Source organism: Pan troglodytes, chromosome 23 (assembly GCF_028858775.2).
Source record: "Pan troglodytes isolate AG18354 chromosome 23, NHGRI_mPanTro3-v2.0_pri, whole genome shotgun sequence".
Taxonomy (NCBI): Eukaryota; Metazoa; Chordata; class Mammalia; order Primates; family Hominidae; genus Pan; species Pan troglodytes.
In genome coordinates, this window is record NC_086016.1 from 22,563,041 (window position 1) to 22,575,572 (window position 12,532).

At 45.2% G+C, this 12,532-nt stretch overlaps 1 protein-coding gene across 34 annotated transcripts in view; it reads left to right on the plus strand.

The window, feature by feature from the left end:
- The window catches only part of MED15 (mediator complex subunit 15), a 92,977-nt gene that overhangs the window by 43,561 nt on the left and 36,884 nt on the right, over positions 1-12,532 (plus strand). The window contains exon 1 of one of the 34 annotated variants that reach the window (XM_063807559.1): positions 919-1,036. The gene's annotated coding sequence lies outside the window, so the exon portion shown is untranslated. 34 annotated transcript variants of the gene reach the window in all.

Consider the following 12,532-nt stretch of genomic DNA (forward strand, 5'->3'; position numbering starts at 1 on the left):
TCCCAAAGTGCTGGGGTCACAGGTGCGAGCCACCAAGCCTGGCCTAATTTTAGAACTTTTTTTTTTTGAGACGGGGTCTCACTCTGTACCCAGGCTGGAGTGCAGTGGCGTGATCTCAGCCCACTGCAGCCTCAATCTCCTGGGCTTAAGCGATCCTCCTTTCTCAGTCTTCTGAGTAGCTGGGACTACAGGCATGTGCCACCACACCCGGCTAAGTTTTTTATTTTTTGTGGAGACGAGGTCCCACTATGTTGCCCAGGCTAGTCTTGAACTCCTGATCTCAAGCTATCCCCACGCCTTGCCCTCCCTAAATGCTGGGATTACAAGTGTGAGCCACCATGCCCAGCCTTCAACATTTTTTAAAGAAACTTTATACCTGTTAGCAGTCACACTCCCTTTTCCTTCAACCCTCAGCTACCACTTATACTTTCTACTGCTGTAGATTTGCCTATTCGGAATTTTCCATATAAATATAATTGTACAACATATGGTTGTGTGTGTGTGTGTGTGTGTGTGACAGTTTTCCTCTTGTGCCCAGGTTGGAGTGCAGTGGCACAATCTCAGCTCACTGCAACCTCCGCCTACCAGGTTCAAGCGATTCTTCCGCCTCAGCCTCCCAAGTAACCAGGATTACAGGTGCGCACCACCACACCCGACTAATTTTTTGTATTTTTAGTAGAGACTGGGTTTCATCATGTTGGCCAGGCTGGTCTCAAACTCCTGAGCTCAGGTGATCCGCCCGCCTCAGCCTCCCAAAGTGCAGGGATTACAGGCATGAGCCACCACACCCAGCCACGTACAATATATGTTTTTATTTTGCAGCTGGCTTATTTCACTTAGCATAATATTTTCAAGGTTCAAGGTCCATGAACCATGTTTGGTATATACTTTATTCCTCTTTTGTTTTTTTTAGATGGAGTCTCGCTCTGTCACCCAGGCTGGAAGTGCAATGGCACGATCTCGGCTCACTGCAACCTCCACCCACTGGGTTCAAGCAAGTCTCCTGTCTCAGCCTCCTTAGTAGCTGGGATTACAGGTGTGTGCCACCATGCCTGGCTAATTTTCGTATTTTTAGTAGAGATGGGGTTTTGCATTGGTCTGGGGCTATGTTGGCCAGGCTGGTCTCGAACTCCTGACCTCACGTGATCCACCTGCCTTGGCCTCCCAAAGTACTGGGATTACAGACGTGAGCCACCGTGCCTGGCCAACTTTATTCCTTTTTATTGTCAAATATTCCATTTCTGGATGGCCATATCACATATTTTATAGCCATTCGTTAGTTGGTGGACATTTACATAGTTTCTACTTTTTGGTTATTATGAGTAAGCAGAACAATAGTTAATGTATAAATTTTTGTGTGGGCTGTGTTTTCATTTCTCTTGGGTATATACCTAGGGGTAGAGTTGCTGGGTCATACCCTACCTCTGTATTTGACCTTTTGAGGAATTGCCAGATGTTTCCCAAAGCAACTGCACTATTTTAAATTCTCACCAGCAGCTTAAATGAGGTTTCAATTTCTCCTCATCCTCTCCAATACTTGTTATTGTCTATTTTAATTGTAGCCATTGTAATGGGTGTGATTTGCATTGTTTTGATCTGCATTTGCCTAGTGACTAATGATGTTGAGCATCTTTTTCATGTGCTTTTTGGCCATTTGTATATTTTCTTTGGAGTAATGTCTATTCAGATCCTCTGTCCATTTTTAAATTGAGTTGTTAGTCTTTTTATTGTTGGGTTGTAATAGTTCTTTATGCATTTGGATATAAGTCTGTTATTAAATATATAATTTGCAAATATATAGGGGGGATTTTATTTATTTATTTTTATTTTTGTTTTTTTGAGACTGTCTCGCTCTGTCGGCCAGGCTGGAGTGCAGTGGAAGTGGAGGGATGCAGGGGGTGTTAGTGATGCATTGTAATCATCCCGGAGAGCAGGACACCTCTCATAAGAGGTTTACCCAAGGGGGGCTGTGGAAAGGGCTAGAAATTGCTCCTGGAGGACGTGGAAAGCCACATAAGGTTTTTGACAGATTAGGGAAAGGCTGTGCCACTCTTTCTGAAGATGACAATGTAGGCAGCCTTTCCATTTTGTGCCAAAAATAAAATTTTAAATACATAAATCACAGTAGTTTCTAGGACAACTGGGTAACTACATACAAAATATTGAGGTTGAGCCCCAACTTCATACCCTATACAAAACTTAACTCAAAATAAAAAACACCAGCCAGGCATGGTGGCACGTGCCTGTAGTCCTGCCTAATCGACAGGCTGAGGCTGGAGGGTCACTTGATCCCAGGAGTTTGAGATTACAGTAAGCTATGATTGTACCAACATGTTCCAGCCTGGGTGACAGAGTGAGACTCTGTCTCTAAAAAACTTTTTAAAAAATTAACTCAAAATGGGTCAAAAACCTAAATTTACAAGCTAAAACTATAAATATCTTAGAAGAAAGCAGAGGCATACATCTTCATGACCTTGGATTAGGCAGTAGTTTCTTAGATATGATGCCAAAAAAGCACAAGCTACAAAAAACGTAGATAAATTTGACTTCATCAAAATTAAAAACTTGTACGTCATAGGACACTGTCATAAGAGGGAAAAACAACCCATGGGATGGGAGAAAATATTTGCAAATCACATATCAGGTAAGGGTTTAATATCCAGAATACATAAAGAACTCCTACAACTCAACAACAACAACAACAACAACAACAACAACAACAAGCAACTAAAAAATAGGCAAAATACAGCCAGGCGCGGTGGCTCACACCTGTAATCCCAGCACTTTGGGAGGCCGAGGTGGGCAGATCATGAGGTCAGGAGATTGAGACCATCCTGGCTAACATGGTGAAACCCTGTCTCTACTAAAAATACAAAAAAAGGAAAAAAAATTAGCCAGGCGTGGTCGTGGGCGCCTGTAGTCCCAGCTACTCAGGAGGCTGAGGCAGGAGAATGGCGTGAACCCGGGAGGTGGAGCTGGCAGTGAGCCGAGATCATGCCACTGCACTCCAGACTGGGTGACAGAGTGAGACTCCGTCTCAAAAAAAAAAAAATAAAATAAAATAAATAAAAATAAATAAAATAAAAAACAGGCAAAATACTTGAATAAACCTATCTCCAAAGAAGAGATACAAATGGCCAACAACCATGTGAAAAGATGCTCGACATCACTAGTCATTAGGGGATTGCAAATAAAAACCACAATGAGATGCCACTTCATTTCCATTATAATGGCTATGATTTTTTAAAAAGACAATAATAAGCGTTGGCAAAGATGTAGAGAAATTGGAATTCTCTTTCTTTTTGAGACAGTCTCGCTCTGTCGCCCAGGCTAGAGTGCAGTGGCACAATCTCGTCTCACTACAGCCTTCGCCTCCCAAATTCCGGTGATTTTCCTGCCTCAGCCTCCTGGGTAGCTGGGACTATAGGCACACACCATCACACCCAGCTAATTTTTTTTTTTTTTTTTGAGACGGAGTCTCGCTCTGTCGCCAGGCTAGAGTGCAGTGGCGGGATCTCGGCTCACCGCAACCTCCGCCTCCCAGGTTCAATTACCCTGCCTCAGCCTCCCAAGTAGCTGGGACTACAGGCATGTGCCACCATGCCCAGCTAATTTTTGTATTTTTAGTAGAGACAGGGTTTCACCATGTTGGCCAGGATGGTCTCGATCTCTTGACTTTGTGATCCACCCACCTAGGCCTCCCAAAGTGCTGGGATTACAGGTGTGAGCTGCTGCGCCCAGCCAATGCCCGGCTAACTTTTGTATTTTTAGTAGAGACAGGGTCTCATCATGTTGGCCATGCTGGTCTTGAACTCCTGACCTCAGGTGGTCTACCCATCTTGGCCTCCCCAAAGTGCTGGGATTACAGGGGTGAGCCACCGTGCCTGGCAGAGAAATTAGAATTCTCATACATTGCTGGAGAGAATGTGAAATGGTGCTGTGGAAAACAGTATGACAGTTCATCAAAAAATTGAATGTAGAGTTACCATATGACCCAGAAGTTTCACTCCCAGGTATATATCCAAGAGAAAAGAAAACATGTCCACACAAAAACATATACACAAATGTTTATAGCATCATTATAACATCATAAATAGCCAAAAATGGAAACAACCCAAATGTCTACCAGCTGATGAATGGATAAACAGAATGTAGAATATCCATACAATGAATATCATGTGGCCACACGAAGCAGTGAAGGGCTGATACATGCTACAACATGGATGAAGCTAAAAACATTACATAAATGAAGCAGTCACAAAGGATGACATGTTGCATTTTTATAAAACGTCCAGAGAATACGAAGATCTATAGAGATAGTGTATTACTTTCCCATGGCTGCCATAACAAGTTACCATAAAGTTGGAGGCTCCTATCTCTGGGTCCATGGCTCTGACTTCTGAGCCCATGTCTCTGCCCTCACTTTCTTAAAGGGTAGCACATGTTTGAGGCTGCGTAGTTTTATCAGCCTATTCCTGCTTCTAAAATTTTGAGAGTTCTTCTTTGATTTTGCCTAGTCTATAAACTTTCTACTCCAAGCTGGCAGTGTTTCTGCTGGTAGAACATTCTCAAAATCCTTGTGGAACTTCTACATATATGATGGAATTCATAGTATTAGATGAGGTTTCTCCACAGATCTTTCCTAGATAATTTCATCTCTCTTCCTCACTTCTGTGAGATGATTGAGGGGATTCATGAGTCCCATGTTTAATCTCTTTGGCACTAGAAAAATTTGGAAGATATGCCACACCCTTGGCATTCTCTACAGAACACACTTTCCTAACAGTAAATCTCCTAGTTTTAGCGTTTTGGTTTTTTCCAATCTAAATAGCCTGAGAATTTCCCAAATCATTAAGTCTAGATTCCTTTCTGCTTAACAGTTCTTCCCTCAATTTCTCTCTCTTCTTTTTGTGTGTGTGTGTGTGTGTGTGTGTGTGTGTGTGTGTGTGTGTGTATTTTTAAAATTCTTTTTATTGTACCCTTAATTTATCTCTTTCATGTTGCTTTTTTTTTTTTTTTTTGGAGATGGAGTCTCACTCTCTCGCCCAGGCTGGAGTGCAGTGGCGTGATCTCAGGTCACTGCAACCTCCGCCTCCTGGGTTCAGGTGATTATCCTGCCTCAGCCTCCCAAGTGGCTGGGATTATAGGTGCCCACCACCACACCCAGCTAATTTTTGTATTTTTAGTAGAGACAGGGTTTCACCATGTTGGCCAGGCTGGTCTTGAGCTCCTGACCTCAAGTGATCTGCCTGCCTTGGCCTCCCAAAGTGCTGGGATTATAGATGTGAGCCACCATGCCCGGCCTCCTCTTGCATTTTACTACAAGCAGAAAGAAGAAACCAAGCTGAGTCTTTTTTTTTTATTTTTTTGAGACTGAGTCTCACTCTGTCGCCCAGGCTGGAGTGCAGTAGCGCGATCTTGGCTCATTGCAACCCCCACCTCCCAGGTTCAAGTGATTCTCCTGCCTCAGCCTCCCAAGTAGCTGGGATTACAGGTGCCCACCACCACGCCCGGCTAATTTTTGTATTTTTAGTAAAGATGGGATTTCACCATGTTGGCCAGGCTGGTCTTGAACTCCTGACCTCAGGTGATCTGCCTGCCTCAGCCTCCCAAAGTGCTGGGATTATAGGCATGAGTCACTGTGCCCGGCTGAAGCTGAGTCTTGAATGCTTTGATTGGAAGTCTGCTCAGCTAAATGTGCAAACTTATTGCTTGTGATTCTGCCTTCCACACAGCTACAGGACACAATCCAGCTAAACTTTTTGCCATTATATTACAAAGATCACCTTTGCTCTAGTTTCCAGTAACATGTTCCTTGTTTCCTTTGTTCCTTTAGAATCACCTTTAATTTTCATGTTTCTAACAACATTCTGTTTTTGATAGTATATGTATTCTTGAAGATAATACAGACTTTCTGTATCAAGTTCGTCATTTCCTTTAAGGCAGAGTCTGGGTGACAGAGTCTTTAACATCCACATGTCTACCCACACAGCCTGTTCAAGGAAACCTAGGCCTTTTCTATCATGCTTCTCACAATTCTACTAGTCCTCCTTTGTTATTGAGTTACAAAGCCACTGCCACATTTTTAGGCACCCTACTCCTGGTAACAAAATTCGTATGTTTCCTGTGGCTGCTATAACACGTTACTACAAGCTTGGTGGCTTAAAAGAACAGAAATTTAGGCCAGGTGCGGTGGCTCACGCCTGTAATCCCAGCACTTTGGGAGGCTGAGGCGGGCAGATCACAAGATCAGGAGATCGCAACCATCCTGGCTAACATGGTGAAACCCCCGTCTCTACTAAAAATACAAAACAACTAGCCAGGCGTGGTGGCGGGCGCCTGGAGTCCCAGCTACTCGGGAGGCTGAGGCAGGAGAATGGCTGAACCCGGGAGGTGGAGCTTGCAGTGAGCCGAGATCGCGGCACTGCACTCCAGCCTGGGTGACAGAGTGAGACTCCGTCTCAAACAAACAAACAAACAAACAAACAGAAATTTAATCTCACAGTTTTCAAGGCCAGATGTTCAAAGTCAGTACCATGGGTAAAAATCGCAGTGGCAGCAGGTAGGCTATAGGAGAGGAACCTGTTTCTTGCATCTTCTAGCTTTTGGTCACTGCTGGTACTCCTTGGCTTGTGGCTGTATCACTCCAGTCTTCAAGTCCAGCATCACGAGGTAAACACATTCTCTGTATTCCATCTTCACGTCGCCTTCTCTGTGTGTGTGAACTTTCCTTCTGCCTCCCTCTTAGGAGGATACATGCAATTGCAGTTAGGGTCCACCCGCATAACCCAGGATAGCCCTCCATCTCAAGATGTTTAACTTCATCATATCTGCAAAGACCTTTTTCTCAAATAAGGTAACATTTACAGGTTCCAGGGAATAGGACCTGATTTAAGGACTGTTATTTAGCCTGCCACAGACAGAAAGTTGATTAGTGATTGCCAAGGGTGCTGTAGGGAAATGGAGTTTTCATTTGGAGTGAAGATGATGTTCTAAAATTAGGCCAGGCACGGTGGCCCATGCCTGTAATCCCAACACTTTGGAGGCCAAGGCCAGTGGATCACTTGAGGCCAAGAGTTTGAGACCAGCCTGGCCAACATGGTGAAATCCTGCCTCTACTAAAAATACAAAAATCAGTAGGGGGTGACAGCACATACCTGTAGTCCCAGCTACTTGGGAGGGTGAGGCAGGAGAATCACTTGAACCCAGGAAGTGGAGGTTGCAGTGAGCTGAGATGGTGCCACTGCACTTCAGCCTGTGTGACAGAGCGAGACTCCACCTCAAAAAAAAAAAAAAAGAAAGAAACAAAATGCTTTAAAATTGATTTTGGTAATGCTGCAGAACTCTGAATGTAGTACCAAAAACCATTGAATGGCATGTTTTAAATGGGTGAATTGTATCTCAGCCAGCCTATTACATATATTTTTAATGGAACGAGTGAAAATGATGAATAACAGGTCTGTTTTCCCTTGGTGGCCAGGTCAGGGCCGTGTGGTTTCCTTGGGTGGGGGGCACTGCTGGGGCTGCCTCGTCCCTACTTGGTTTCTGATGGTGTGTCCTGTGGGCTCGGGCCAAGGTCCCACGGGGCTACGGATACTATCATGGAACCACTCTTTCTGGAATTTGATGGTATTTCAAAATCTATTAGGAAAACTCTGAGACATGAAAGCACAGAGGCGTCATATTCCTCTAATCTGGAGTCAGCAGTTGCTGTGGTTTGGTGACTTTTCCCTTGGCTGTCTCTGTGTCCCTCCTGAAGTGTCGAGGGCACATCCCCACCCTCAGGGTTGTATCTCTGCTGAGCATCTCCACACTGGCCTGTGCTAGGGCCCCACCTGACAATCACATGGAGTCACTATTGTCATCAATGGGAAGGCCTCTTTCAAGTTTCAACGCTTTTTTCCTAATAGTTGGCTTCTTTGAATCAGGATCCAAACGAGGGTCTTTTCTCCCCTCTGGCCCCTCCCAGCCTGGTGAAGGAGCAGCCCAGCTGTCCTGCAGCCCTCCCCATGGGCTCTGATGTCTCCCAAGCTGCTGATTCATCCTGCCTGCCCCCTCCTTCTTATGAACTGGGTGCTAAATTGGAGAGCAGAGAGGGTGCCGTGGTCTTTTAGCAAAAATATATCCGAAGTATTGCCTTAATTTGTATTTCTGGGCATCTTGATATTCCCATAAGACCACAATTTGGAGGTTTGGAGAGCAACAACAGCCTGACCCTTGTAAAGCTCCTATTATCTTTCCGATGGTTTCATCATTTAATTAGGGCTTGTAGACTAATTCTGGCTTTTCTCCCACATTCGTTACGTGGAGTTTTTTTTTTTTTTTTTTGTCAAGAAAGGTTTTCTTTCGTCAGCCAGGGCTAGATGATTGTTTGAAACCCTGTGTGTTCAGGACCTCCAGGAATGCTGTTTTTCTGATCTTTCCAGTCTAAGGAGTCCCCCCAAGGGCCACAGATGGGTTCTCTTTGAGTGACATTTTGAGCTCAGGGCTGTGTATCTGGGGTGTTCTGGTCCATTGCTGTCATTCATTTTGATGCTTAGATGGTCCCATCCTCATCTAGCAGGAGCTCCTGTGTCTCTTGGGGCCCTCACACAACCTCTTTAGTTTTTCTTAGTCTGCTGGCATTTAGACCCAGATTGGCTGCTCCTCTAGGGAGTGAACCCTGGGGACTTCTGCCGGTAAAGTGGCATTTGGAGCATGCTACGTGGGCGCTGGTCTGTTCATTGCTTTGGGCCTTTCAGTGAACAGAACTAAGAAAAAACATGTTTTTGAAATAACAGCAACAACAAAAACCCATAATTTTACACTAATATTTCTAATTCAAATTTAAACTTATATATAGGGTTTTTACTTCTTTCATTTTAAACATGTGTCTTTTCTGTTACTATGAATATCTTGGTTTCTAATATTATTAGCATACTTGGTTGCTTTACTTTAAAATCATTTCAGAATAAACAGTTTATATTACCACTGACAACAAAAGGTAGACTAAACATTTAAGATTACCTTGAAGTTCTAATTGTCCTTAAAATGTATCCCTTTTATTGAGAACATTTTGCTTTTTGTTTCATTTTTTTAAAAAGCCTCTCAAAAGATTTCTTTTCTCTATATGATTCTGCCACCAACTTAATATTCAGCTCATTTGTTTTAGTTTATTTGGAATGTTTAGGAATTGGACCTTTTTCTTTAGATTTGCTATACTTTTCATTTTAGAAAAATATTTTAGGCTGGCTACAGTGACTCACACCTGTAATCCCAACACTTTTGGAGGTTGAGGACTGAGCAAAAGACAAGCCGGCCAACATGGCAAAACCGTGTCTCTACAAAAAATTGGCCAGGCATGGTGGCTCACGCTTGTAATCCCAGCACTTTGGGAGGCTGAGGTGGGCGGATCAGAAGGTCAGGAGATCGAGACCATCCTGGCTAACACGGTGAAACCCCGTCTCCACTAAAAAATACAAAAAATTAGCCAGACGTGGTGGCAGGCGCCTGTAGTCCCAGCTACTTGGGAGGCTGAGGCAGGAGAATAGCTTGCACCACCCGGGAGGCGGAGCTTGCAGTGAGCTGAGATTGCACCACTGCACTGCAGCTTGGGCCACAGAGAGACTCCATCTAAAAAATAAAAATAAATAAATAAATAAATTAGCTGGACATGGTAGTGCATGCATGTAGTCCCAGCTGCTCAGGAGGCTGAGGTGGGGAGGCTCACTTGAGCCCAGGAAGTTGAAACTGCAGTGAGCGATGATCGCGTCACTGCACTCCAGCCAGGGCGACAGAGTGAGACCCCATCTCAAAAAATATATATATTTTTTTAGAGAAATAAAATTCACTGAGTTGCCCCTGAGTTGCCCAGGCTGAACTCCTGGGTGTAAGCAATACTCCTACTTTATCCTTCCAAGTAGCTGGGATTACAAGACTGTGCCACTGTGCCTAGCTTTGATTTGTTTTTTTTTGTTGTTTTTTGTTTTTTGTTTTGAGACAGAGTTTTCGCTCTTGTTGCCCAGGCTGGAGTGCAGTGGCGTGATCGCGGCTCACTGCAACCTCTGCCTCCTGGGTTCAAGCAATTCTCCTGCCTCAGCCTCCCAAGTAGCTGGGATTACCGGCATGCGCCACCAGGCCTGGCTAATTTTTTTTGTATTTTTAGTAGAGATGGAGTTTCACCATGTTGGCCAGGCTGGTCTTGAATTCCTGTCCTCAGGTGATCCTCCTGTCTTGGCCTCCCAAAGTGCTGGGATTACAGGTGTGAGCCAAGGTGCCCGACTTGATATGGCTTTATCTTCTCAATAGTAAAAGATTTATGTGCTTCTGAAGTGAAAACCCATAACACTGTGGGTTTAGAGAGGGCACATTTCCAGCACAGTTCCTGATACTTGCTGGGTTGTCGATTTTCAATTTTGGTGTATCTTTCCAGTGTTTCTCATGGCAGATTTAAGCAAATATGTGTGTTTACATTCCGCAGGTCTTATATAAAAGGTGTATGTCATGCAGTGTATGTGGCACGGAGCACGTGTTTCTATCCTTTCTCCTTCCTTGTGTTCACTCCACAATATGTTGTGAGGCACTTGTGCAAGATTTCCACATGTCAAGCAAGTGTGGAAATTCTATGAAGCTTTTAACTTTTTGAGGTGGGGTCTCACTCTGTCGCCCAAGCTGGAGTGCAGTGGAGTGGTCACAGCTCATTGCAGCATTGATCTCCCAGGCTCAAGCCTCAGCCTCCCACTTTGAGGCCACTGGCGTGTGCTACCACACCAGGGTAATGTTTGTTTGTTTGTTTGTTTTGTAGAGATGGTGTCTTACTATGTTGCCCAGGCTGGTCTTAAACTCCTGGCCTCAAGGGACCCTCCTGCCTTGGCTTCCCAAAATGTTGGAATAATAGATGTGAGCCTCCACGATTGGCCTCTATGGAGGTTTTTAAGGTTTCTGTTTTCTTATCTGTAAACTGGATGTGTTAGTAGTACCTGCCTCTGGGTGGTTGGGAGAAATCAAGGCGATAATGCATGTGAATTGTTGACTTCTGTGTCTGGCACCGTAAAGTGCCAAGTGCTAGCTGTTACTGTCATGATGTTCATTGTTTATGGTTTGTAATACTCAGCCTCAGGTACAGCTGGACACTTATATTTTGATAGCCAGCAGGGGAGCTGGAGCAGACCAAGTGAAGATAAGGGAGTTTCCTGACTCTTTAGCCCTTTTTTCTGCAGCAGTTCTAGGGGAGTTGGTGTGCTTTGGAGCAGAAAGGGGCATAATAATCTGTCCATCTGGATGGGGGTGGGGGTGGATGGTGAGGAGTCAGGAGTGAAAGAGCCCAGCCAGGGGGATCAGAGGCGCAGTTTCAGATCCAGGGCTTTCTCCCCTGGAAAGGAGTTGTTGTGGTTGACCCATTGTGTTCAGCCCCTAGATGTTCCTAGATAAACCTGCCTTTGGGGGAATGTAGGAAGTATCATCGCCCACAAGAAAGCTCCTTGGCTGGCAGCATGACAGCTTCCTGTGCTTGTTTCTCACATCAGGCGTCCCCTCCCTCCCCGCTCCCCACTAAGCCTCCTCACGCTGGTCTGGTAGCAGAGCTGGAGCAGATGGCAGTGGCTGCCCCTACTGTGGGTCAGGAGTGGTGCTGGGCACTGCAGGATGATGACGCCTGCCCACTGCATTCCAGGTGCTGGGCTGGCAGTGGGTCTTGCTCAGCCTTGGTGTTATGCAGAAGGGCTTTGGGGACATGGTCCTGAGCCTTGTTTGAGTGTCTTATGTCTAAGTAAAAGTATCTTGTTGCTTTTGAAACCTACTTCCCCTTGTTTTACCTTTTATGGATGTGGAGAAAACAAATTCATTTAAAGTATCGCAGACCTAAAAAATGGTCCAGGGCCTTAGGAGCTGTGAGGTGTTGACCTGGCTGGCCCCCAGGCCCTTCTCCCCTCATACCTGGCCACCTTGCTTCTGTTCCTGAGTGTCCTCGGGTTCCCACACCTCCATTGCCCCCATTCTCATACCACTGTCCTTCAGGGACAGGCTGCCTGTGCGCCCCCTTCACACGCACATCAGCTTTCCTATCAGTAATTGATGGGGATAGCCGGAAGCTGGGCGTGTTGACAGAACTGCCTTGGTGTCCGCTTGTTCTGGCCAGGCCTCGCTGCTTATCCCAGCTTTTCCTCTCCCCTGGGCCTTTCTTCTTCATGTTGTCCTGTGCTAATTCCCCGAGCTGAAAAAAAGAAGTGGGGTAGAGTTTGGAGATAGATGTGGGATGATAAAGATTTCGAAAGTGTCTTTGTATTTTTACACTCATCTGAGACCACTTTTCATCATCCTTCCCTCTGCCCTGCCATCTTATGAGTGTAGTGGATGGACTCTGAGTGTCACAGTGACTCAGGAGGAAGGTTGGGTGAGCAGGGCACGGAGCCGGGGCTTTGCCCCTTCCAGGCTGCCCTGCCAGAAGGATGGGCACTTCAGCAGAAGACAAGGATGCTTCTCTGAAATAAGACTTTACCTCAGACATCCGTGTATTGACCACAAGACCAACTCACAGTAGTGATTTCCCTGAAAC